This window comes from Procambarus clarkii, chromosome 60 (assembly GCF_040958095.1).
Source record: "Procambarus clarkii isolate CNS0578487 chromosome 60, FALCON_Pclarkii_2.0, whole genome shotgun sequence".
Classification (NCBI taxonomy): Eukaryota; Metazoa; Arthropoda; class Malacostraca; order Decapoda; family Cambaridae; genus Procambarus; species Procambarus clarkii.
This window is the reverse complement of record NC_091209.1, coordinates 20,557,299-20,579,798: the sequence shown is the minus strand read 5'-3', so window position 1 is coordinate 20,579,798 and position 22,500 is coordinate 20,557,299. Positions and strand designations below refer to the sequence as shown.

Genomic DNA, 22,500 nt, shown 5'->3' with positions numbered 1-22,500 from the left:
TATGGTTCTGTGTGTGGGGAGTGAGTCTATGGTTCTCCGTGTGGGGTGTGAGTCTATGGTTCTCCGTGTGGGGTGTGAGTCTATGGTTCTCCGTGTGGGGTGTGAGTCTATGGTTCTCCGTGTGGGGTGTGAGTCTATTGTTCTCCGTGTGGGGTGTGAGTCTATGGTTCTCCGTGTGGGGAAGGGGTGAGCTTGGAATTAACTGGAATTAACCTCTTAGGTTAAGACTTATGATCTAATATATCGACTTTATTCCTGCTATACTTTGCCTCTCTGGCTATATTACAAGTATTTTGTCTCGTTTCTTAAGACTAAGACTCATAATACGACCTCGTAATACACACTCCGATGGTATTGGGTCCCCAGCCGTCGCGCTGAAAGATGGGGGGACTAATATATTAGAGCGTGTCCATTGTTCCTGTCCAACCACTTGGGCTGGACGGTAGAGCGACGGTCTCGCTTCTGGCAGGTCGGCGTTTCAATCCTCGAAGTGGTTGGGCATCATTCCTTTCCTCCCCCTTCCATCCCAAAGTGATGGAAGAGTTTAGGTTATCTCTATCCTCGTGTAGAGTTGTGAACTATGGCAAATGGATCTATCTATCCCCCTATTCCATGGGCTTGTAAACTATTCCAAATGCACCAACTTATCATAGGTTGAGGCAGATAAATTTACAGGAACGCCACTATCTCTAGTGACGTCGAAGGGGGACAGGGAGCCGGCCGCTTGTCATGAGTTCATTCCTAGAGGGATAAACTATAATTCCTTGAGGAAATGGTCAGAAACAGCCAGTACGACTAGAGAGGGACTCGACAGCCAGTATAATTAGAGCGCTGACTTGCACTGCCGTTCGCTGCTGTCCGCTGCTGTCTGCTGCTGTCCACTGCCGTCCAGTGCCATCCACTGGCGTCCACTGCCGTCCAGTGCCATCCACTGGCGTCCACTGCCGTCCAGTGCCATCCACTGCCGTTCGCTGCTGTCCGCTGCTGTCTGCTGCTGTCCACTGCCGTCCACTGGCGTCCACTGCCGTTCGCTGCTGTCCACTGCCGTTCGCTGCTGTCCACTGCCGTTCACTGCCGTCCACTGCCGTTCGCTGCTGTCCACTGCCGTTCGCTGCTGTCCACTGGCGTCCACTGCCGTTCGCTGCTGTCCGCTGCTGTCTGCTGCTGTCCACTGCCGTCCACTGGCGTCCACTGCCGTTCGCTGCTGTCCGCTGCTGTCTGCTGCTGTCCACTGCCGTCCACTGGCGTCCACTGCCGTTCACTGCCGTCCACTGCCGTTCGCTGCTGTCCACTGCCGTCCACTGCCGTTCGCTGCTGTCCGCTGCTGTCTGCTGCTGTCCACTGCCGTTCACTGCCGTCCACTGCCGTTCGCTGCTGTCCACTGGCGTCCACTGCCGTCCAGTACCGTCCACTGCCGTCCGCGACGAGCTGGTGGGAGCAACTTACCAGCAAGTGATGTAAGAAAGTGCCTATCTCACACGAGCTATGAGGCCGCTGACTGCCTTAATTGGGGATGATATTTTTGTTTATCTTCGCCCCCAGAGGAAGCACTTGGGCCAACCCGTCCTCCTAAAATGGTAGTCCTTGCACCAACAGTTTCCTTGAACGTATACAAAATGGACGGTTTATAGTTGCCTTGGAGACCTTCTCTGTTGTTATAGATTCAGCTACTCGGAACAAGTTGCAAGTAGCACGGGCTATGGTGAGCCCGTAGTGGACTTACCTGTCACAGGAGCGGGGCAAGTAGCACGGACTATGGTGAGCCCGTAGTGGACTTTCCTGGCACAGGAGCGGGGCAAGTAGCACGGGCTATGGTGAGCCCGTAGTGGACTTACCTGTCACAGGAGCGGGGCAAGTAGCACGGACTATGGTGAGCCCGTAGTGGACTTACCTGTCACAGGAGCGGGACAAGTAGCACGGGCTATGGCGAGCCCGTAACTTACCTGGTACAGGAGCGGGGCAAGTAGCACGGGCTATGGCGAGCCCGTAGTGGACTTACCTGGCACAGGAGCGGGGCAAGTAGCACGGGCTATGGTGAGCCCGTAGTGGACTTACCTGTCACAGGAGCGGGGCAAGTAGCACGGGCTATGGCGAGCCCGTAGTGGACTTACCTGTCACAGGAGCGGGACAAGTAGCACGGGCTATGGCGAGCCCGTAGTGGACTTACCTGGCACAGGAGCGGGGCAAGTAGCACGGGCTATGGCGAGCCCGTAACTTACCTGGTACAGGAGCGGGGCAAGTAGCACGGGCTATGGCGATCCCGTAGTGGACTTTCCTGGTACGAACCTTCTCTTTCCAGGCTTAACCCATAGTACAGTTGGTAAAGTATTGATGCTTATGCTTCATTCTATTAGGGCGTGACAACTGAGTGGACAGCGCTTTGGATTCGTAGTCCTGAGAGTCCTGATTTTCATATTATTATTAGTGTGATTTTTTGGGGTATTTCTTTAACAACACGTAAACTTGTTTGGGTACAATTGTTAATTTTTGAACGACTAAATAGTTGCTATAAATACCATTCATGTTGAAGGATCGGCGGTGGTGGTGTCCAGTAAGTGGTGGTGATGGTATTAGTGGTGGTGGTGGTGGTGGTGGTGGTGGTGTCGAGTAAGTGGTGGTGATGGTATTAGTGGTGGTGGTGGTGGTGGTGGTGTCCAGTAAGTGGTGGTGATGGTATTAGTGGTGGTGGTGGTGGTGGTGGTGGTGGTGTCCAGTAAGTGGTGGTGATGGTATTGGTGGTGGTGGTGGTGGTGGTGTCCAGTAAGTGGTGGTGATGGTATTAGTGGTGGTGGTGGTGGTGTCCAGTAAGTGGTGGTGATGGTATTGGTGGTGGTGGTGGTGGTGTCCAGTAAGTGGTGGTGATGGTATTGGTGGTGGTGGTGGTGGTGTCCAGTAAGTGGTGGTGATGGTATTAGTGGTGGTGGTGGTGGTGTCCAGTAAGTGGTGGTGATGGTATTAGTGGTGGTGGTGGTGGTGGTGGTGGTGTCCAGTAAGTGGTGGTGATGCTATTAGTGGTGGTGGTAGTGGTGGTGGTGGTAGTGGTGGTGGTGGTTGTGGTTGGTGTGGTAGTGGGGACACAAAACACTATTCCTGCCAAATTGTTCGGACACTATTAAGATATTCGATCTCATTATATCTAGGGAGGATCCACGTACTACCAGCTCTCATGTTTTAAGTGACTCTAAAAGCTTGAGCTGATGTTATTATTCACCACACACACACACACACACACACACATACACACACACACACACACACACACACACACACACACACACACACACACACACATACACACACACACACACACATACACACACACACACACATACACACACACACACACACACACACACACACACACATACGCATACACATACACACACATACACATACACATACACATATCATTCACGTAAATGATATGTTTACAGGAGTGGAATCATACATGTCAATGTTTGCAGATGACGCAAAATTAATGAGAAGAGTTGTGACAGACGAGGATTGTAGGATCCTCCAAGAGGACTTAAACAGGCTGCAGAGATGGTCAGGGAAATGGCTACTGGAGTTTAACACCAGTAAATGTAAAGTTATGGAAATGGGATCAGGTGACAGGAGACCAAAGGGACAGTACACAATGAAGGGGAACAGCCTACCTGTAACGATTCGAGAAAGAGACCTGGGAGTGGATGTGACACCTAATCTAACTCCTGAGGCACATATAAATAGGATAACGACAGCAGCGTACTCTACACTGGCGAAAATTAGAACTTCATTCAGAAACCTAAATGAGGAAGCTTTTAGGGCGCTTTACACTGCCTACGTGAGACCCGTCTTAGAGTATGCCGCGCCATCATGGAGCCCCCACCTGAAGAAACACATAAAGAAACTGGAGAAGGTTCAGAGGTTTGCGACGAGGCTTGTCCCAGAGCTACGAGGGATGGGATATGAAGAGCGGCTGAAGGAACTGAACCTTACGACACTAGAGAAAAGAAGGGAGAGAGGAGATATGATAGGGACATATAAAATACTCAGGGGAATTGACAAAGTGGAAATAGATGAAATGTTCACACGTAATAATAACAGAACGAGGGGACATGGGTGGAAACTGGAAACTCAGATGAGTCACAGAGATGTTAGGAAGTTTTCTTTTAGCGTGAGAGTAGTAGAAAAATGGAATGCACTTGGGGAACAGGTTGTGGAAGCAAATACTATTCATACTTTTAAAACTAGGTATGATAGGGAAATGGGACAGGAGTCATTGCTGTAAACAACCGATAGCTAGAAAGGCGGGATCCAAGAGTCAATGCTCGATCCTGCAAGCACATATAGGTGAGTACATATAGGTGAGTACACACACACACACACACACACACACACACACATACACACATACACACATACACACATACACACATACACACACACACACATACACACACACACACACACACACACACACACACACACACACACACACACACACACACACATACACATAGAGAATATTATGAGAATGATATTGCAGTCAAAGCGAAAAAGCAACCAAAATTACTACATAGCCATATAAGAAGGAAGATGTCGGTAAATGACCAAGTGACAAGACTGAGGAAAACAGAAGGGGCATATACAGAAAGCGACAAGGAAATCTGCGAGGTACTGAATGCAAAATTCCATGGAGTGTTCACAACCGAGCCTGAGCAGCTCCCTTTGTTAGAAGAGATTACCCAAGATGAAAGACTATCAGATATAGAGGTGACAGCAGAGGATGTAATGAAACAGTTGACAACACTGGATGCAAATAAAGCTGTTGGACCAGACAAAGTATCACCGTGGATACTTAAAGAGGCAGCGCAGGCTCTCAGCGTGCCTCTGGCAATGATCTTTAATAAGTCACTTTATCACTTTATCCCTGAATGTCGGGAGAATTGCCCAGTTGCTGGAAGGAGGCAAATGTCGTACCGATTTTCAAAAAAGGTGATAGGGAGGAGGCACTTAACTACAGACCCGTATCACTGACAAGCATCCCCTGCAAAATACTTGAAAGAATAATTAGGCTAAGACTTGTTGAACACCTGGAGAGCATTGGGTTTGTAAACAAGCACCAACATGGGTTCTGGACAGGGAAATCATGCCTAACAAACCTTTTAGAATTCTATGATAAAGTAACAAGGATAAGGCAGGACAGAGAAGGCTGGGCAGACTGCATATTTCTTGACTGCCAAAAGGCCTTTGATACGGTACCGCACATGAGACTGCTATACAAACTTGAGAGGCAGGCAGGAGTAAGCGGAAAGGCCCTAGTATGGGTGAAGAACTACCTAACAGGAAGGAGCCAGAGGGTAATGGTAAGGGGCGAAAAGTCGGACTGGCGAACAGTAACAAGTGGAGTATCTCAAGGATCGGTGCTGGGACCAATCCTCTTTCTAATTTACGTAAATGATATGTTTACAGGAGTGGAATCATACATGTCAATGTTTGCAGATGACGCAAAATTAATGAGAAGAGTTGTGACAGACGAGGATTGTAGGATCCTCCAAGAGGACTTAAACAGGCTGCAGAGATGGTCAGGGAAATGGCTACTGGAGTTTAACACCAGTAAATGTAAAGTTATGGAAATGGGATCAGGTGACAGGAGACCAAAGGGACAGTACACAATGAAGGGGAACAGCCTACCTGTAACGATTCGAGAAAGAGACCTGGGAGTGGATGTGACACCTAATCTAACTCCTGAGGCACATATAAATAGGATAACGACAGCAGCGTACTCTACACTGGCGAAAATTAGAACTTCATTCAGAAACCTAAATGAGGAAGCTTTTAGGGCACTTTACACTGCCTACGTGAGACCCGTCTTAGAGTATGCCGCGCCATCATGGAGCCCCCACCTGAAGAAACACATAAAGAAACTGGAGAAGGTTCAGAGGTTTGCGACGAGGCTTGTCCCAGAGTTACGAGGGATGGGATATGAAGAGCGGCTGAAGGAACTGAACCTAACGACACTAGAGAAAAGAAGGGAGAGAGGAGATATGATAGGGACATATAAAATACTCAGGGGAATTGATAAAGTGGAAATAGATGAAATGTTCACACGTAATAATAACAGAACGAGGGGACATGGGTGGAAACTGGAAACTCAGATGAGTCACAGAGATGTTAGGAAGTTTTCTTTTAGCGTGAGAGTAGTAGAAAAATGGAATGCACTTGGGGAACAGGTTGTGGAAGCAAATACTATTCATACTTTTAAAACTAGGTATGATAGGGAAATGGGACAGGAGTCATTGCTGTAAACAACCGATAGCTAGAAAGGCGGGATCCAAGAGTCAATGCTCGATCCTGCAAGCACATATAGGTGAGTACATATAGGTGAGTACACACACACACACACACACACACACACACACACACACACACACACACACACACACACATACACACACACACACACACGCACACATATACACACATATACACACAGAAATGGTCTCTGAATGGTCAGAGAAATGGCTACTAGAATTCAACACGGGCAAATGTAAAGTTATGGAAATGGGACTAGGAGATAGGAGACCAAAGGGACAGTACACAATGAAGGGGAACAGCCTACCTGTAACGACGCGTGAGAGAGACCTGGGGGTGGACGTAACACCTAATCTATCTCCTGAGGCACATATAAATAGGATAACGACAGCAGCGTACTCTACACTGGCAAAAGTTAGAACATCATTCAGAAACCTAAGTAAGGAGGCATTTAGGGCGCTTTACACTGCCTACGTAAGGCCAGTCTTAGAGTATGCCGCCTCATCATGGAGTCCCCATCTGAAGAAACATAATGAAACTGGAAAAGGTTCAGAGGTTTGCAACGAGACTCGTCCCAGAGCTACGAGGGATGGGGTATGAGGAGCGCCTGAGGGAACTGTGCCTTACGACACTAGAAAGAAGAAGGGAGAGGGGGGACATGATAGGAACGTATAAGATACTCAGAGGGATTGACAGTGGACATAGACGAAATGTTCACACGGAATAGTAACAGAACGAGAGGACATGGATGGAAGCTTGAAACTCAGATGAGTCACAGAGATGTTAGGAAGTTTTCTTTTAGCGTGAGAGTAGTGGGGAAATGGAATGCACTTCAGGAACAGGTTGTGGAAGCAAATACTATTACTAATTTTAAAACCAGGTATGATAGGGAAATGGGACAGGAGTCATTGCTGTAAACAACCGACGGCTAGAAAGGCGGGATCCAAGAGTCAATGCTCGATCCTGCAAGCACAAATAGGCGAGTACAAATAGGTGAGGGGACACACACACACACACACACACACACACACACACACACACACACACACACGTGGAACCCTGATACTGAAATAGTTACTTAGCAGGTTGTCAAACATGGACTTGGGGAAAACAGGTGGCCCGTGCAAACTAATTGAAGGGATGGGAGACATGTTCTAGACATACAAGGTACTATTTTCCCCTCATTTTTTCCCCAACAATAACCCGGTTTTTATCGATTCCTTTAACTGCCTTTCTCTTACTCTGTAGATACTTTCCGATCGTCTTTCTCACATTTGCATCTATTACCTTACACTTGTTGGATTGAATTCTGGCAGCCAGTTGCATGTCCACTCCAAGAGTTTGTCAAAGAACATTTACCAATATCTACAGTCATAAATTAGGGTTTTCTTTCCTCATTAGCTAAAGATTGTAATGTTGTGTACCTGTGTACCTTGTTGTGTACCTGTGTACCTTGTTGTGTACCTGTGTACCTTGTTGTGTACCTGTGTACCTTGTTGTGTACCTGTGTACCTTGACTTTAGCAAAGCTTTTGATACTGGTTTCCTCATTAGCTTTGAGTCATCTACAAACACTTATTTTTACATTTCCAACAGTTCGAATCCTCTGTGACTGTGACTGTTTTATACCAGTTAGGTACTCGGCCTTACCTTTTGTGTGTCTGCCCAGTTATCCCCCAGTCTGGTTCATCACCTTGTATCAACTGCTTTATGACAGTCTAGGAAGATAACCGTATATACTCAAATCTATATTTTCTTACCGTAATTTGGTGAAGTTTGTCAGGCATGACTTTTCCCTCTTTAAATCCATGCTGATAAAATGTTCAGACGCTTGGGACGGGCGGTACTACGTCAATATGGCTTCATGCAGGTCGGCGTTCGATCCCCCGAAGGTTCTATAGGTTGGGTATCGTTTCTTCCCTCTGTCCTCATACTCCAGCTCACATCATGTCCTCATATCCCAGCCCCTTGTCCTCATATCCCAGTCCCTAGTCCTCATTTGAGCCGGTCGGCCGAGCGGACACCACGCTGGACTTGTGATCCTGTGATCCTGGGTTCGATCCCGGGCGCCGGCGAGAAACAATGGGCAGAGTTTCTTTCACCCTATGCCCCTGTTACCTAGCAGTAAAATAGGTACCTGGGTGTTAGTCAGCTGTCACGGGCTGCTTCCTGGGGGTGGAGGCCTGGTCGAGGACCGGGCCGCGGGGACACTAAAGCCCCGAAATTATCTCAAGATAATCTCATATCCCAGCCCCTTGTCCTCATATCTCTTCCATGTGGCTTAGCGCTTTCTCCTTATAATTCTTCTTGTCTCCATACGTTACAAAGTTTATCTACTCTAAATGCTTCATTATTCTCATTCTGATTAGTTTCTCCGGCACTTTACACAACGTCACTGTTATGGTGGGAGCAGCCAGCTCGTCTTGTATGTGTCCCCTTTGTATCTTGTATGTTGCGATCATGTCTCCTCTGTTCCGTCTGTCCTGCAGGGTTGTGGGATCTAGTTCCGTCAACCTATTAAAGCGGTTGCAGTATCGTGAGTCGCGGTGGGAGGGGTGACTAACAAAATCCACACAGCTGACAAAAACGCAGCGACATGCGAGAGGGTATCTGCCTGGCTGGGGTCCGCCTGGCTGGGGGTCCGCCTGGCTGGGGGTCCGCCTGGCTGGGGGTCCGCCTGGCTGGGGTCAGCTTGGCTGGGGTCAGCTTGGCTGGGGTCAGCTTGGCTGGGGGTGACAGCTGGCTTGCCACCCCTGTCCCACCCCATCTATCACCTTTGTATCTCCATTTACAATTGTTCCTCCTTTACGACACACACAGCCGACTTGATCACGTGGAAGACCTTCTCGAGAAGGACGTCTTCGGACGGTTCATCGCGCGGGAAAAGTCACCGTCGCGTCACTAGACGACAGACTGCTGTTACCTGAACTAATTCCCGTCTCTCATCTTTGCAGAAAATTGTGTAATTGCTTATGCTTGAGGCCAGGAAAAGCATAAATATAAATCCTCGTTATTTAGGTTGTTTTATGTACTGTAATATTGTATGATACAGGATCAGAGTTCTAGTTATCGTACTGAAGTACTGGGATTATTGTATCAGAGTTTTGTTAGTTCATAGCTGGTGTTTCTCCTGTACTGAGTGCGGCATGTATAAGGGCTTGGACCTCTCTCTCTGTCTGACTCTGTCTCTGTCTGTCTCTCTCTCCTCTCACTCTCTCTGTCTGACTCTGTCTCTGTCTCTCTCTCTCTCCCTCTCTCTCTCTCTCTCTCTCTCTCTCTCTCTCTCTCTCTCTCTCTCTCTCTCTCTCTCTCTCTCTCTCTCTCTCTCTCTCTCTCTCTCTGTCTGACTCTGTCTCTGTCTGTCTCTCTCTCTCTCTCTCTCTCTCTCTCTCTCTCTCTCTCTCTCTCTCTCTCTCCTCTCACTCTGTCTGACTCTGTCTGTCTCTCTCTCTCTCTCTCTCCCATCATGAAGTCCGTTTTCTCCATTCTAATCCTATCTCCACTGCCTTTTCATCTGTTGTTCCTTCCCCTTTACTTTGTCCACTTCTTCAAATCTCTTAATCTCGCATTCATCTTCGCCCTTCCTTTCTCCTCTACCACTTAAGTCTTCCCTTGTTCTCCAACCCTCGTTTACTCTATTCCTTCTCCTCCCCTCAATCTCACTCCTCTCCCCCTTACTTTCTCACGGTGAGACTAGACAAGGGGAGAAGGGAGGGGACGAAGGGAAGGGAGAGGTAGGGAAGGGGAGGAGGGGAAGGGGGTGAGAAGGATGGGTAAGTCACGCTGATACAGGCTGAATGACGCAACAGTCAGAGTTGAATATTACAAGTCTAATGCAGGGTGCCATAAGGGAGGGGTGTCATAATAGAGGGTGCCATGAGGCAGGGTGCCATAAGGCAGGGTGCCATAACCACAACGGGTCGGGGAAAGGGGTGGGACGCCATTGTCGTCGAGCTTAACAAATGGGCGTCGTGTACGCGGAGAAATTAAAGAGTCATTCAGTTTCACACTTTTAAAAGAGGGACCCATGAGGTGCCTGGCCACAGAGGGACGAGGATGGCCACAGAGAGGGACGTGGATGGCCACAGAGAGGGACGTGGATGGCCACAGAGAGGACGAGGATGGCCACAGAGAGGACGAGGATGGCCACAGAGAGGGACGAGGATGGCCACAGAGAGGGACGTGGATGGCCACAGAGAGGACGTAGATGGCCACAGAGAAGGACGAGGATGGCCACAGAGGAGGACGTAGATGGCCACAGAGTAGGACGAGGATGGCCACAGAGAAGGACGTAGATGGCCACATAGGAGGACGAGGATGGCCACAGAGGAGGACGAGGATGGCCACAGAGGAGGGCGAGGATGGCCACAGAGAAGGACGAGGATGGCCACAGAGAAGGACGTAGATGGCCACAGAGTAGGACGAGGATGGCCACAGAGAAGGACGTAGATGGCCACAGAGGAGGACGAGGATGGCCACAGAGGAGGACGTAGATGGCCACAGAGGAGGACGAGGATGGCCACAGAGAAGGACGAGGATGGCCACAGAGAAGTTGTGGATGGCCATCCATATTAGGCATCTTGACAATAGTCTAAAACAGACCATCTGACGCCTTGACACTGGTCCAAGATGGATCGAACCTTCATTCTCTTATGTTTAAGACATGAGGTGTGTGTATGTCTAATGTTTATCCCCGTTAATGTGACTTCCTGTCTGTATCTCTTACTAATTCTTCTTTATTATCCTGGTGCTCTACTGCTTCTACTTCTTCCAGCTTTCAAGATTAAATGTTCTATTCTCTGTTAGCTAAGATATCTAAGATCTCTTTTTTTCGATCTCCCTTCTTCTGTTTCATGTTGTTGATATCGTTTCTATATTCCTAGATTCGTTATCGCCTTTTCTTCTATTCTTTCCTATTGTATTAAATATAATTATTGTTTTTCTTACTATTCTTGTTTGCCTATTCTTGTTCCCCTTGGAGAAGGGATAAGATATCTCAAGATATCTTCTCAAGATATCTATCTCAAGATCATCTCAAGATAACCTCAAGGGAGGATGAATGAAAACTACTTCTTGCCACCCATCCGACGGGTTATCTTGAGGTTATCTTGAGATGATTTCGGGGCTTTAGTGTCCCCGCGGCCCGGTCCTCGACCAGGCCTCCACCCCAAGGAAGCAGCCCGTGACAGCTGACTAACACCCAGGTACCTATTTTACTGCTAGGTAACAGGGGCATAGGGTGAAAGAAACTCTGCCCATTGTTTCTCGCCGGCGCCTGGGAACGAACCCAGGACCACAGGATCACAAGTCCAGGGTGCTGTCCGCTCGGCCGACCGGCTCCCGGGTAGTTATCTCTCCCTCCCATCTTTCTACTTTTCTACCCTTTCTACCTTCTACTCCATCCCTCTAGGCAAGTCAACACCACAAGTCTGTGTGTAATACAGTGAAGTATATTACAGTACACAGGCGGGGGGAGGGGAGGTGTCATATTGTAGTTGTTATCCTCAGTGGGAGTGTAATGAGATATCATGTGGGTCTGTTGTTATCCTCTCTCTCTCTCTCTCTCTCTCTCTCTCTCTCTCTCTCTCTCTCTCTCTCTCTCTCTCTCTCTCTCTCTCTCTCTCTCTCTCTCTCTCTCTCTCTCTATCTCTCTCTCTCACCACAAGGATTCATGGTGATGATTGGCATATTATTATTATTATTATTATTATTATTATTATTATTATTGAGGGCAAGGCCAAAGGAACTATGATATAATTTCACTAAAATACTGTACCGCCAATTTGGTCGGCCGGGCGCCATTTTCATGAAGTGTTAAGAGCGTATGATTTCAACGTTAAAAATAAACAAAAATTTGTCCATTCCTCACACAAGTGCACACACACACATGGGAATGTTTATTTACACATATAAACACGCAAGCAACTCACACACACACACACACACACACACACACACACACACACACACACACACACACACACACACACACACACACACAAACACACAAAGAGTGTATGACCAAAGAGCCAGAGCTCAACCCCCGCAAGCACAATTAGGTGAGTACACACACACACACTTCTAGGGGGGCCGGTGGCCAAGCGGACAGCACGCTGGAAACGTGATCCTGTGGCCCCGGCGAGAAACGATGGGCAGAGTTTGTTTCACCCTATGCCCCTGTTACCTAGCAGTAAATAGGTACCTGGGAGTTAGTCAGCTGTCACGGGCTGCTTCCTGGTGTGTGTATGTGTGTGTGTGAGTGTGTGTTATATGGAAAAAAAGTTAGTAAACAGTTGTTTGACAGTTGAGAGGCGGGCCGAAAGAGCAGAGCTCAACTCCCGCAGTAAATAATTTTTTAATATTTTTAGCTGCAACTTAGTAAAGGATCCAGTTTTATTCTGGATTTTTTTATAAAATATAGTTGAGAAAACAAGTTCAAAACAATTAAAAAATGTTCAAACTTTTTAAACCGTTAAAACGGTTCAAAAAGAAAGGTCAGATGGCACGAAGCCATTTTAACTATCTAGGTGTTGTTGTGGTCAGCGACTGCCGCCATGGCACCACGCCTTGCCTAAACCCGGCCAGAAATCTCAATTAATATCTACACGCATCTCTCTCTACCCCTCCCTTCTCGGCTGGTGTCTTCACTTGCCCCATACGCTACCCAACAGCACCCCTCTTACCCACTGTACCCTACCTCCCCTACGCTGTAAATATACACACACACAGTCTGCCTGCCCCATGGGTCACTTTGAGTATGAAGTACATTTGCCCTTTGCTGCATTTAAGTCTCGTATTCTGCATTAGAGGAAGTCCTTAAAAAGCCATCAAGCTACTACTCGAGTGCTACAATTTCCGCCCCTACAATCTTTTTCTTGGATTGGGCTACGATATCCACGAGAGACTAACTTGGACTAGGCTACGATATCCTGGAGACCTTAACTTGGGCTAAGCTTTGATATCCTGGAGAGCCTAACTTCGACTAGGCTACGATATCCTAGAGACCCTAACTTCGACTAGGCTACGATATCCTGGAGACCCTAACTTGGACTAGGCTACGATATCCTAGAGACCCTAACTTGGACTAGGCTACGATATCCTAGAGACTCTAACTTCGACTAGGCTACGGTATCCTGGAAACCTTAACTTCGACTAGGCTACGATATCCTAAAGACGCCAGAATTTAAAAAATAAAAAGACAAAGAAACCATATATATATAGTGTAGCGTGTCCGTGACGTCACATCGCGTGTTCTGCGAACTGCCGTCAGCAGACAACTGGCGGTTATGGATCACCAGAAACTGTAATTATCTTGTTAATATAATTAATTCAATACTTAACTATAATTTAGACTTCGCGTGTACCAGACACGCTTGGCGCACCTCACTTGTTTGTTTACATACGCGTAATTTATCTCTCTCTCTTTTTTCTTTCTTGTTTTAGGTTCAGTATTTCCACATTTACAGGAGAAATAAAACAGTTTGAACCTTAAATGTTAGGATAAATAGTTTTGTCAATCTGCGATGATAAGTAGAGGAAATAATACGATACAAAATATGATAATTTAATATACAATGTATCGCTCTGAAAATGACAAAGGTGTTGAAAGGAGCCGAACAAATTCTGAACAAAACTAAAGACAAGAATATTGTGGAAGGTTGCATCACATAATTATGGGAATCTTGGCGGTATAATAGTGGCAAAATATGACATCATGTGGGGGTTTTTTTTTTTGCTCAAGAAGGCGCCGTTGTGATAGCAAGGCGGACAGCCCGCCTTGCTATCTCGAGTTGTGATAGCAAGGCGGGCTGTCCGCTTTGCTGACACGATGTGTGTACTTATCTAGTTGTGCTTGCGGGGGTTGAGCTCTGGTTCTTTGGTCCCGCCTCTCAACGGTCAATCAACTGGTGTACAGGTTCCTGAGCCTACTGGGCTCTATCATATCTACATTTGAAACTGTGTATGGAGTCCATACTGAGAATTTTGCTGTGTGTGTAGAGTTAAACTTTGCTCTCATTTGTCTGATAGTTGTTTAACTGACGGTCATTAAGGTGGGTCGGTACGGGCTCCAGCTCTCCCCCCCCCCCTGTTCCACCCCCACTATCCACCCCATGAGGGTGGGAAGTGGGCACCCTCTGCCCGCATGTCTAGCTGGCCAGAGGTAAGAGGACCCACACATCGTGTCAGCAAGGCGGACAGCCCGCCGCCTGCTTTCATACCTCTCACTGCATTTCCCACTTCTATACTTCCCTTCACCTATGCCTCTCCTTCCTCCTTAGGGGGGGGGGGCGTGGGTGGAAACACGTCGTGCAGGTGAGAGCCCCCCACCCCACCTCCACCTGACACCAGTACACGCCCACATAGGGGCCTCGCGGCTGAGTTGACAGCGCTCGGGGGTCGTAATCCTAAGGGGCCCGGGTTCGATCCCCGACAGAGGCAAAAACAAATTGGCAGAGTTTCTTTCTATTCACCTAGCAGTAAATAGGTACCTGGGAGTTAGACAGCTGTTACGGGCTGCTTCCTGGGGGTGTGTGTAACAAAAAGGAAGCCTGGTCGAGGACCGGGCCGCGGGGACGCTAAGCCCTGAAATAACCTCAAGATAACCTCCATCGGGGATCGAACCCAGAACCTTAGGAATACGAACTCCCGAGCGTCGCCCACTCAGCCGTCAGGCCCCACAATCCTGGTGGCTGAGTGGACAAATACCTGAGTACTAATACTAACAAGCGTCTAACAATCACATCTCTCACTAACTCGTTAATTAATTACTGTGGTAAAAAAAAACAATTATTTACCAGCTAAATGTTAAATTTATTTAGTTAATCTTGTTATATATTGTGCAGAGAATTACGTCAACGTTTGAGTGAATTGTCTATGGTTTTTGCGAGCCAATAACAGGCTAACCCCACGTTGATCCTAAAAATCTATACATAATAAAAATCATGGTAATCTGTAATAATTATTTTTTCTGTATAGCGGTGTTACCGGTTTATGTAACAAAGGCGCATAGTTTTTCTGTGATCTAATTAAATGGGATTGATTTAATATGAAAGCAAAAAAGGATTTTTGAACTCATTCAATTTCGCTTGTATCATCTATCCCTCCCCCCCCCCAACATCCCAGCATCCCTACCCCTCTCTCTCTCTGTCTGTCTGTCTCTCTCTCTCTCTCTCTCTCTCTCTCTCTCTCTCTCTCTCTCTCTCTCTCTCTCTCTCTCTCTCTCTCTCTCTCTCTCTCTGTCTCTCTGTCTCTCTGTCTCTCTGACCCTCTCTCTCTCTCTCTCTCTCTCTCTGTCTCTCTGTCTCTCTGACTCTCTCTCTGTCCTCAATCTCTCTCTCTCTTCTCTCTCTCTCTCTGTCTCTCTGACTCTCTCTCTGTCCTCAATCTCTCTCTCTCTCTCTCTCTGTCCTCAATCTCTCTCTCTCTTCTCTCTCTCTCTCTCTCTCTCTCTCTCTCTCTCTCTCTCTCTCTCTCTCTCTCTCTCTCTCTCTCTCTCTCTCTCTCTCTCTCTCTCTCTTCTCTCTCTCTCTCTGTTTCTCTTTCTTTGTGCCTTCAGGATCGATCAGTTAGCTCTTGGACCCCTCCTTTGTAACCAATCTATTATATCTACTACATAAATTTCTCTTAACACACACATCCCCCGGGAAGCAGCCCGTGGCAGCTGTCTAACTCCCAGGTACCTATTTTGTGCTAGGTGAACAGGTACATCAGGATGCCAGAAGCTCTGCCCATATGTTTCGACCTCGGCAGGGAATCGAACCCAGGTCCTTAGGACTACGACCCAGAGTTTCTTAAGACTGCGAGCAGCGACGTCTAACAGCCTTGTTGACCACACCATTCTAACCAGGAGGACTGTTCAAAAGACCGGGCCGCGGGGTCATTGATTCCCGGAACCATCCCGGTATGGTAGATATAAATAACATAGTATACTCACCTGGTATACCGTCGTATACACCTGCCTCAGCCAGGTATCCCACACCAGAAGGGAAATCGTGAGTTTACAATATTTTAAAACACTATTTATCTATTTCTTCGATAATCTATTTACAAGTTCAAAAAAAACAATTGTATCGGGGAAAACCATTTTCTATGTAAAATAGATATTATATGAAAGTATATATATATGTATACATATTTTATAAACACTTTTATTATTATTCCATTTAAATGTATCTTGTTACAAGTTTATATATATATATTACTATGTACTTGAGCCACACGTGTTAATTCCAAACTGGCAGCACTGGAGACGAGCACCTCCCTCTACGGCGGTCCGACCCAAACTGACCTGGAGATCGCCGCAGACCCCCAGTCAAGATGGCGGCCGCAATGGGTACCACCAACCAATTTTGTTTACCTTTTTCATTCCCTTGTTATTGTACCTTTCAGCGGCCTCTTCCCATCGGTAATTGCTACTGGTTGTGATGGAGAAACTTGAGGAATGAATCAGTTATAGATTGAAGCGGTTTCCAAGGGGAAATGGATTGATATGCGGGATTTGGGTTCTTTTTTCTTGGGCGGACATGGCACTAGGCTTGCCGGAAGGGTGCCGTCAAGTCCTCTATGTTCTTCAGTAATTTCTCCTTATATTCCTCTTCCACAGCGATGTTGTCACTCTTACCATCCGGAAATATACATAGAGGTCCGTATTTAATTATTTATTAATGTGTAGCGGCCGTATGTGTTGTGGAAACAGCGCCGAACATCGAAGTGGCGAGAATGGGAACTATTGTCGAACTCCCTCTCTCTCTCTGCCCCCCCCCCTTGTGCCACCGGTGCCAATTTGGCACCGTGGAAACTGCATGGCTATTCCTAGCTGTCTGGGCGTTTAGCCACCTCCAAACAGCCAGCAACGAGATTTCTATGAATTTTTGCGTTGTTCGGTACTTGGCGTTGTCATCGTGAGGTTATCAGGTGGTGTTCATGACCTGTTGGAGGTGTTCATCACCTGTTGGATGTGTTCATCACCTGTTGGATGTGTTCATGACCTGTTGGATGTGTTCATCACCTGTTGGATGTGTTCATCACCTGTTGGAGGTGTTCATGACCTGTTGGATGTGTTCATCACCTGTTGGATGTGTTCATGACCTGTTGGATGTGTTCATCACCTGTTGGAGGTGTTCATGACCTGTTGGAGGTGTTCATGACCTGTTGGAGGTGTTCATCACCTGTTGGAGGTGTTCATCACCTGTTGGAGGTGTTCATCACCTGTTGGGGGTGTTCATCACCTGTTGGAGGTGTTCATCACCTGTTGGAGGTGTTCATCACCTGTTGGAGGTGTTCATGACCTGTTGGAGGTGTTCATGACCTGTTGGAGGTGTTCATCACCTGTTGGAGGTGTTCATCACCTGTTGGAGGTGTTCATCACCTGTTGGAGGTGTTCATCACCTGTTGGAGGTGTTCATCACCTGTTGGAGGTGTTCATCACCTGTTGGATGTGTTCATCACCTGTTGGTGTTCATTTTATTTAAACATATTTGTGTACTTTGTCAACTGCATTTAGAATCTTATATGTCGTTGTCATGTCCTCTAAATTCATTTTCTCCTTCAATTTGATCCTGTATCAGTCTTACTTTGTTCCACTGCTGAGTACAAATAGTTATTGCATATCTTTGGTGCTTTTCCATTTCTCTTAAAGGCTATGTTTCCATGGTAGTGTTGCATACTGAGTAGTTAGTCTCACGTAGGTTGAATACAGGTCTCGGAAGGATTCTAAAAGTCCTTGAAGATTAACTGGTCGTAGATACTTGGACAGACGCCGTTGTTATTCTGATAACGTTAGACATTTTCATTTGATTCCTTGTTATGTCAATTACGCTTCTCTCTGTATCTTGTAAGGTTACATTTGTATGGGTTGAAGTCGACTAGCCATTTAACAGGCTCTGGCGACGATTTAATTCATTTTCCAATGCATTACAGTCTCTGATACAATAGCCTTCCACCCTCCCACAGCCTGATGCAACTAGCCACCCACCCTCCCACAGCCTGATACAACAACAGCCTGATACAACAGCCTCCCACCCTCCCACAGCCTGATACAACAACAGCCTGATACAACAGCCTCCCACCCTCCCACAGCCTGATGCAACACTTCCTCTTAATTCCTCCAATCCCTAATTATCCGTTAACTTTGAGGATCAGAATCTTTATTCCAGTATATGTGGGGGATTTACCATTTTTTTTCCATTCACTAACTCAGTTTACATGTGAAGCTTGATAATGAGGCATTAACCTCATGTGTCGGCATTGTATACACCTGGCTTATGCAACCCAGACAAGTACATAACAGCTAGATAACAGAGAGGACGGCCGCCACAGGATCTAAATTGGTTAACCTATTTTAATCGTGTGATTTTGTTTAGTATCTAACACCATTCATTTCCCTTGGTCTTGTTATACGTCTTTACCCTTTCTGTTATTTCTAATCTTCGATTCTGTTCCATCGTTCTTTTCCTGCATTATGCCACCTATCCCACATGCCCTTCCGTCTCTTGGACGAGAGAGTTCTGTGGTCAAAAGAGCTCCCATTCCGCTGACTTGTATTCGCTCGCTTGACTCCAGCTTGCCATCTGCCCGCTTTCCCTTAACACTTTCCCCCTCCCACACGCCCCCCCTCCTCCCCCCCCCCTCTCACTCTACACATCATCTCTCCTTCCCTATCCCCCCTCTTCCTTACAATACCCCTATCCCATCCTCCCTCCCATCCCCCGCCCGCTCCACCGCCCACCCTGGGCGGATCGGATGTCTTGCCTGGTTGGCGGGAAAGCTGGCTTGCTCAAGCTTCCACCCCCCCCCCCTTCACCACTATCCCGGGTCGTCCCGGGATAGTGGTGGGCCGCTAGGAGGCGTCCCATGGTCCACTACCACTCACAGGATGAGTATGAGGTTCACTACCACTCACAGGATGAGTATGAGGTTCACTACCACTCACAGGATGAGTATGAGGTTCACTACCACTCACAGGATGAGTATGAGGTCCACTACCACTCACAGGATGAGTATGAGGTTCACTACCACTCACATGATGAGTATGAGGTTCACTACCACTCGCAGGATGAGTATGAGGTTCACTACCACTCGCAGGATGAGTATGAGGTCCACTACCACTCACAGGATGAGTATGAGGTTTACTACCACTCACAGGATGAGTATGAGGTTCACTACCACTCGCAGGATGAGTATGAGGTCCACTACCACTCACAGGATGAGTATGAGGTTCACTACCACTCACAGGATGAGTATGAGGTCCACTACCACTCACAGGATGAGTATGAGGTCCACTACCACTCGCAGGATGAGTATGAGGTTCACTACCAATCACAGGATGAGTATGAGGTTCACTACCACTCACAGGATGAGTATGAGGTTCACTACCACTCACAGGATGAGTATGAGGTTCACTACCACTCACAGGATGAGTATGAGGTTCACTACCACTCACAGGATGAGTATGAGGTCCACTACCACTCACATGATGAGTATGAGGTTCACTATCACTCACAGGATGAGTATGAGGTTCACTACCACTCACAGGATGAGTATGAGGTTCACTATCACTCACAGGATGAGTATGAGGTTCACTACCACTCACAGGATGAGTATGAGGTCCACTACCACTCACATGATGAGTATGAGGTCCACTACCACTCACAGGATGAGTATGAGGTTCACTACCACTCACAGGATGAGTATGAGGTTCACTACCACTCACAGGATGAGTATGAGGTCCACTACCACTCACAGGATGAGTATGAGGTTCACTACCACTCACATGATGAGTATGAGGTTCACTACCACTCACAGGATGAGTATGAGGTTCACTACCACTCACAGGATGAGTATGAGGTTCACTACCACTCACAGGATGAGTATGAGGTTCACTACCACTCACAGGATGAGTATGAGGTCCACTACCACTCACAGGATGAGTATGAGGTTCACTACCACTCACAGGATGAGTATGAGGTTCACTACCACTCACAGGATGAGTATGAAGGTCCACTACCACTCACAGGATGAGTATGAAGGTCCACTACCACTCATAGGATGAGTATGAGGTCCACTACCACTCACAGGATGAGTATGAAGGTCCACTACCACTCACAGGATGAGTATGAGGTCCACTACCACTCACAGGATGAGTATGAGGTTTACTACCACTCACAGGATGAGTATGAGGTTCACTACCACTCGCAGGATGAGTATGAGGTCCACTACCACTCACAGGATGAGTATGAGGTTTACTACCACTCACAGGATGAGTATGAGGTTCACTACCACTCACAGGATGAGTATGAGGTTCACTACCACTCACAGGATGAATATGAGGTCCACTCACAGGATGAGTATGAGGTTCACTACCACTCACAGGATGAGTATGAGGTTCACTACCACTCACAGGATGAGTATGAGGTTCACTACCACTCACAGGATGAGTATGAGGTCCACTACCACTCACAGGATGAGTATGAGGTCCACTACCACTCACAGGATGAGTATGAGGTCCACTACCACTCACAGGATGAGTATGAGGTTCACAATGAAAGAACTTCATTCAAACATATAACTAAGAATAGTAAAGTTAAATCCACTTATTCTTGCCCCACAGGGGGGGAAGGGGGGAGAAATTCTTGCCCCATAATGGGGGGATGCTTGAGTCATGACGTCATCGGTATTCATCTCCAAGCATAGTCATCTGATCTCCAGCATCCCATCTTAGCCTGTCTAATCTTCTTTCCTCTCTTCCTATAGTTCCTAGCTATCTTCTCTCTCTCTCTCTCTCTCTCTCTCTCTCTCTCTCTCTCTCTCTCTCTCTCTCTCTCTCTCTCTCTCTCTCTCTCTCTCTCTCTCTCTCTCTCTCTCTCTTCATTCTCCTATCCCAGCTTCTGTTCTCTCTTCGTATCCCTTCCAAGCGCCATATATTCTTTAGGTAATTTAGTTAATTTCCTGTGCAATCCCATACCTATCCTGTGGGTGGTAGTGGACCCCATACCCATCCTGTGGGTGGTAGTGGAACCCCATACCCATGCTGTGGGTGGTAGTGGACCCCATACCCATGCTGTGGGTGGTAGTGGACCTCATACCCATGCTGTGGGTGGTAGTGGACTTCATACCCATCCTGTGGGTAGTAGTGGACCCTATACCCATCCTGTGGGTGGTAGTGGACCCCATACCCATCCTGTGGGTGGTAGTGGACCCCATACCCATCCTGTGGGTGGTAGTGGACCCCATACCCATCCTGTGGGTGGTAGTTGACCCCATACCCATCCTGTGGGTGGTACCCTGGAAACACAAACCGAAACTGTCTCTATTTTCCGCTTGTTACAACTTGTAATAAAGTTGTTACATCTTGGCTTAACGTGTTTATGACGTATTTGAACGTTGTTACAACTTGCTATATTGGTTGTTATAACTGGTTAGGAGGTGTTAAAACTTGTTCGAACGTTGTACCAACGTCGTAGTTTCGGTGTGTGTTTGGCGGGTAGTTGACCCCATACCCATCCTGTGGGTGGTAGTGGACCCCATACCCATCCTGTGGGTGGTAGTGGACCCCATACCCATCCTGTAGGTGGTAGTGGACCCCATACCCATCCTGTATGTGGTAGTTGACCCCATACCCATCCTGTGGGTGGTAGTGGACCCCATACCCATCCTGTGGGTGGTAGTTGACCCCATACCCATCCTGTGGGTGGTAGTTGACCCCATACCCATCCTGTGAGTAGTGGTAGAACAGGTTACAGAGACAAATAATAGGTTCAGAAAGTGAGGTCAACAATTTGCAGCATTGATTGATTAACTCTCTTCCACTAGGCTTCCTATCACCTCTCTTCCTTGACCACCTTCCACTTCCATTCCATTCCCATCCCACTGCCCCTGTCCCTCGCTGCCCTGTGCCCATCCTTCTCTTGAACAAACAAGAGCGATAACCCTGCCCACCTTCCCTCATCAGCCGCCCTTACGGTCTCTAAGATGCCCTGATACCCTAAGATAGCGTGAGTGGGAGGGAGGGAGGAAGAGTTAGGAGGGGAGGGGAGCGTGGGAAAGGGGGGAGGGGAACAGGTGGGAGGGGAGAGAGGAGTGAGTAAACAATGTTAACTAAATTCCTAATTAACACACACACACATATCTATATAGTGTGTGTGTGTGTGTGTGTGTGTGTGTGTGTGTGTGTGTGTGTGTGTGTGTGTGTGTTCACTAGAAACTT

General features: G+C 47.4%; 2 protein-coding genes across 4 annotated transcripts in view; one reads left to right on the top strand and one right to left on the bottom strand.

Annotated features, from left to right (window-relative positions):
• Positions 1–16,573, bottom strand: part of LOC123766710 (irregular chiasm C-roughest protein) — a 75,018-nt gene extending 58,445 nt beyond the window's left edge. For 2 of the 3 annotated variants that reach the window (XM_069307681.1, XM_069307683.1), the window contains exon 1: positions 16,231–16,566. The gene's annotated coding sequence lies outside the window, so the exon portion shown is untranslated. Of the gene's footprint in view, positions 1–16,230 lie in introns of all 3 variants that reach the window. The other variant, XM_069307682.1, reaches the window with a different exon arrangement.
• LOC138353992 (zinc finger protein 501-like) overlaps positions 1–22,500 on the top strand; it is a 112,852-nt gene that overhangs the window by 44,148 nt on the left and 46,204 nt on the right. The window lies entirely within an intron of this gene.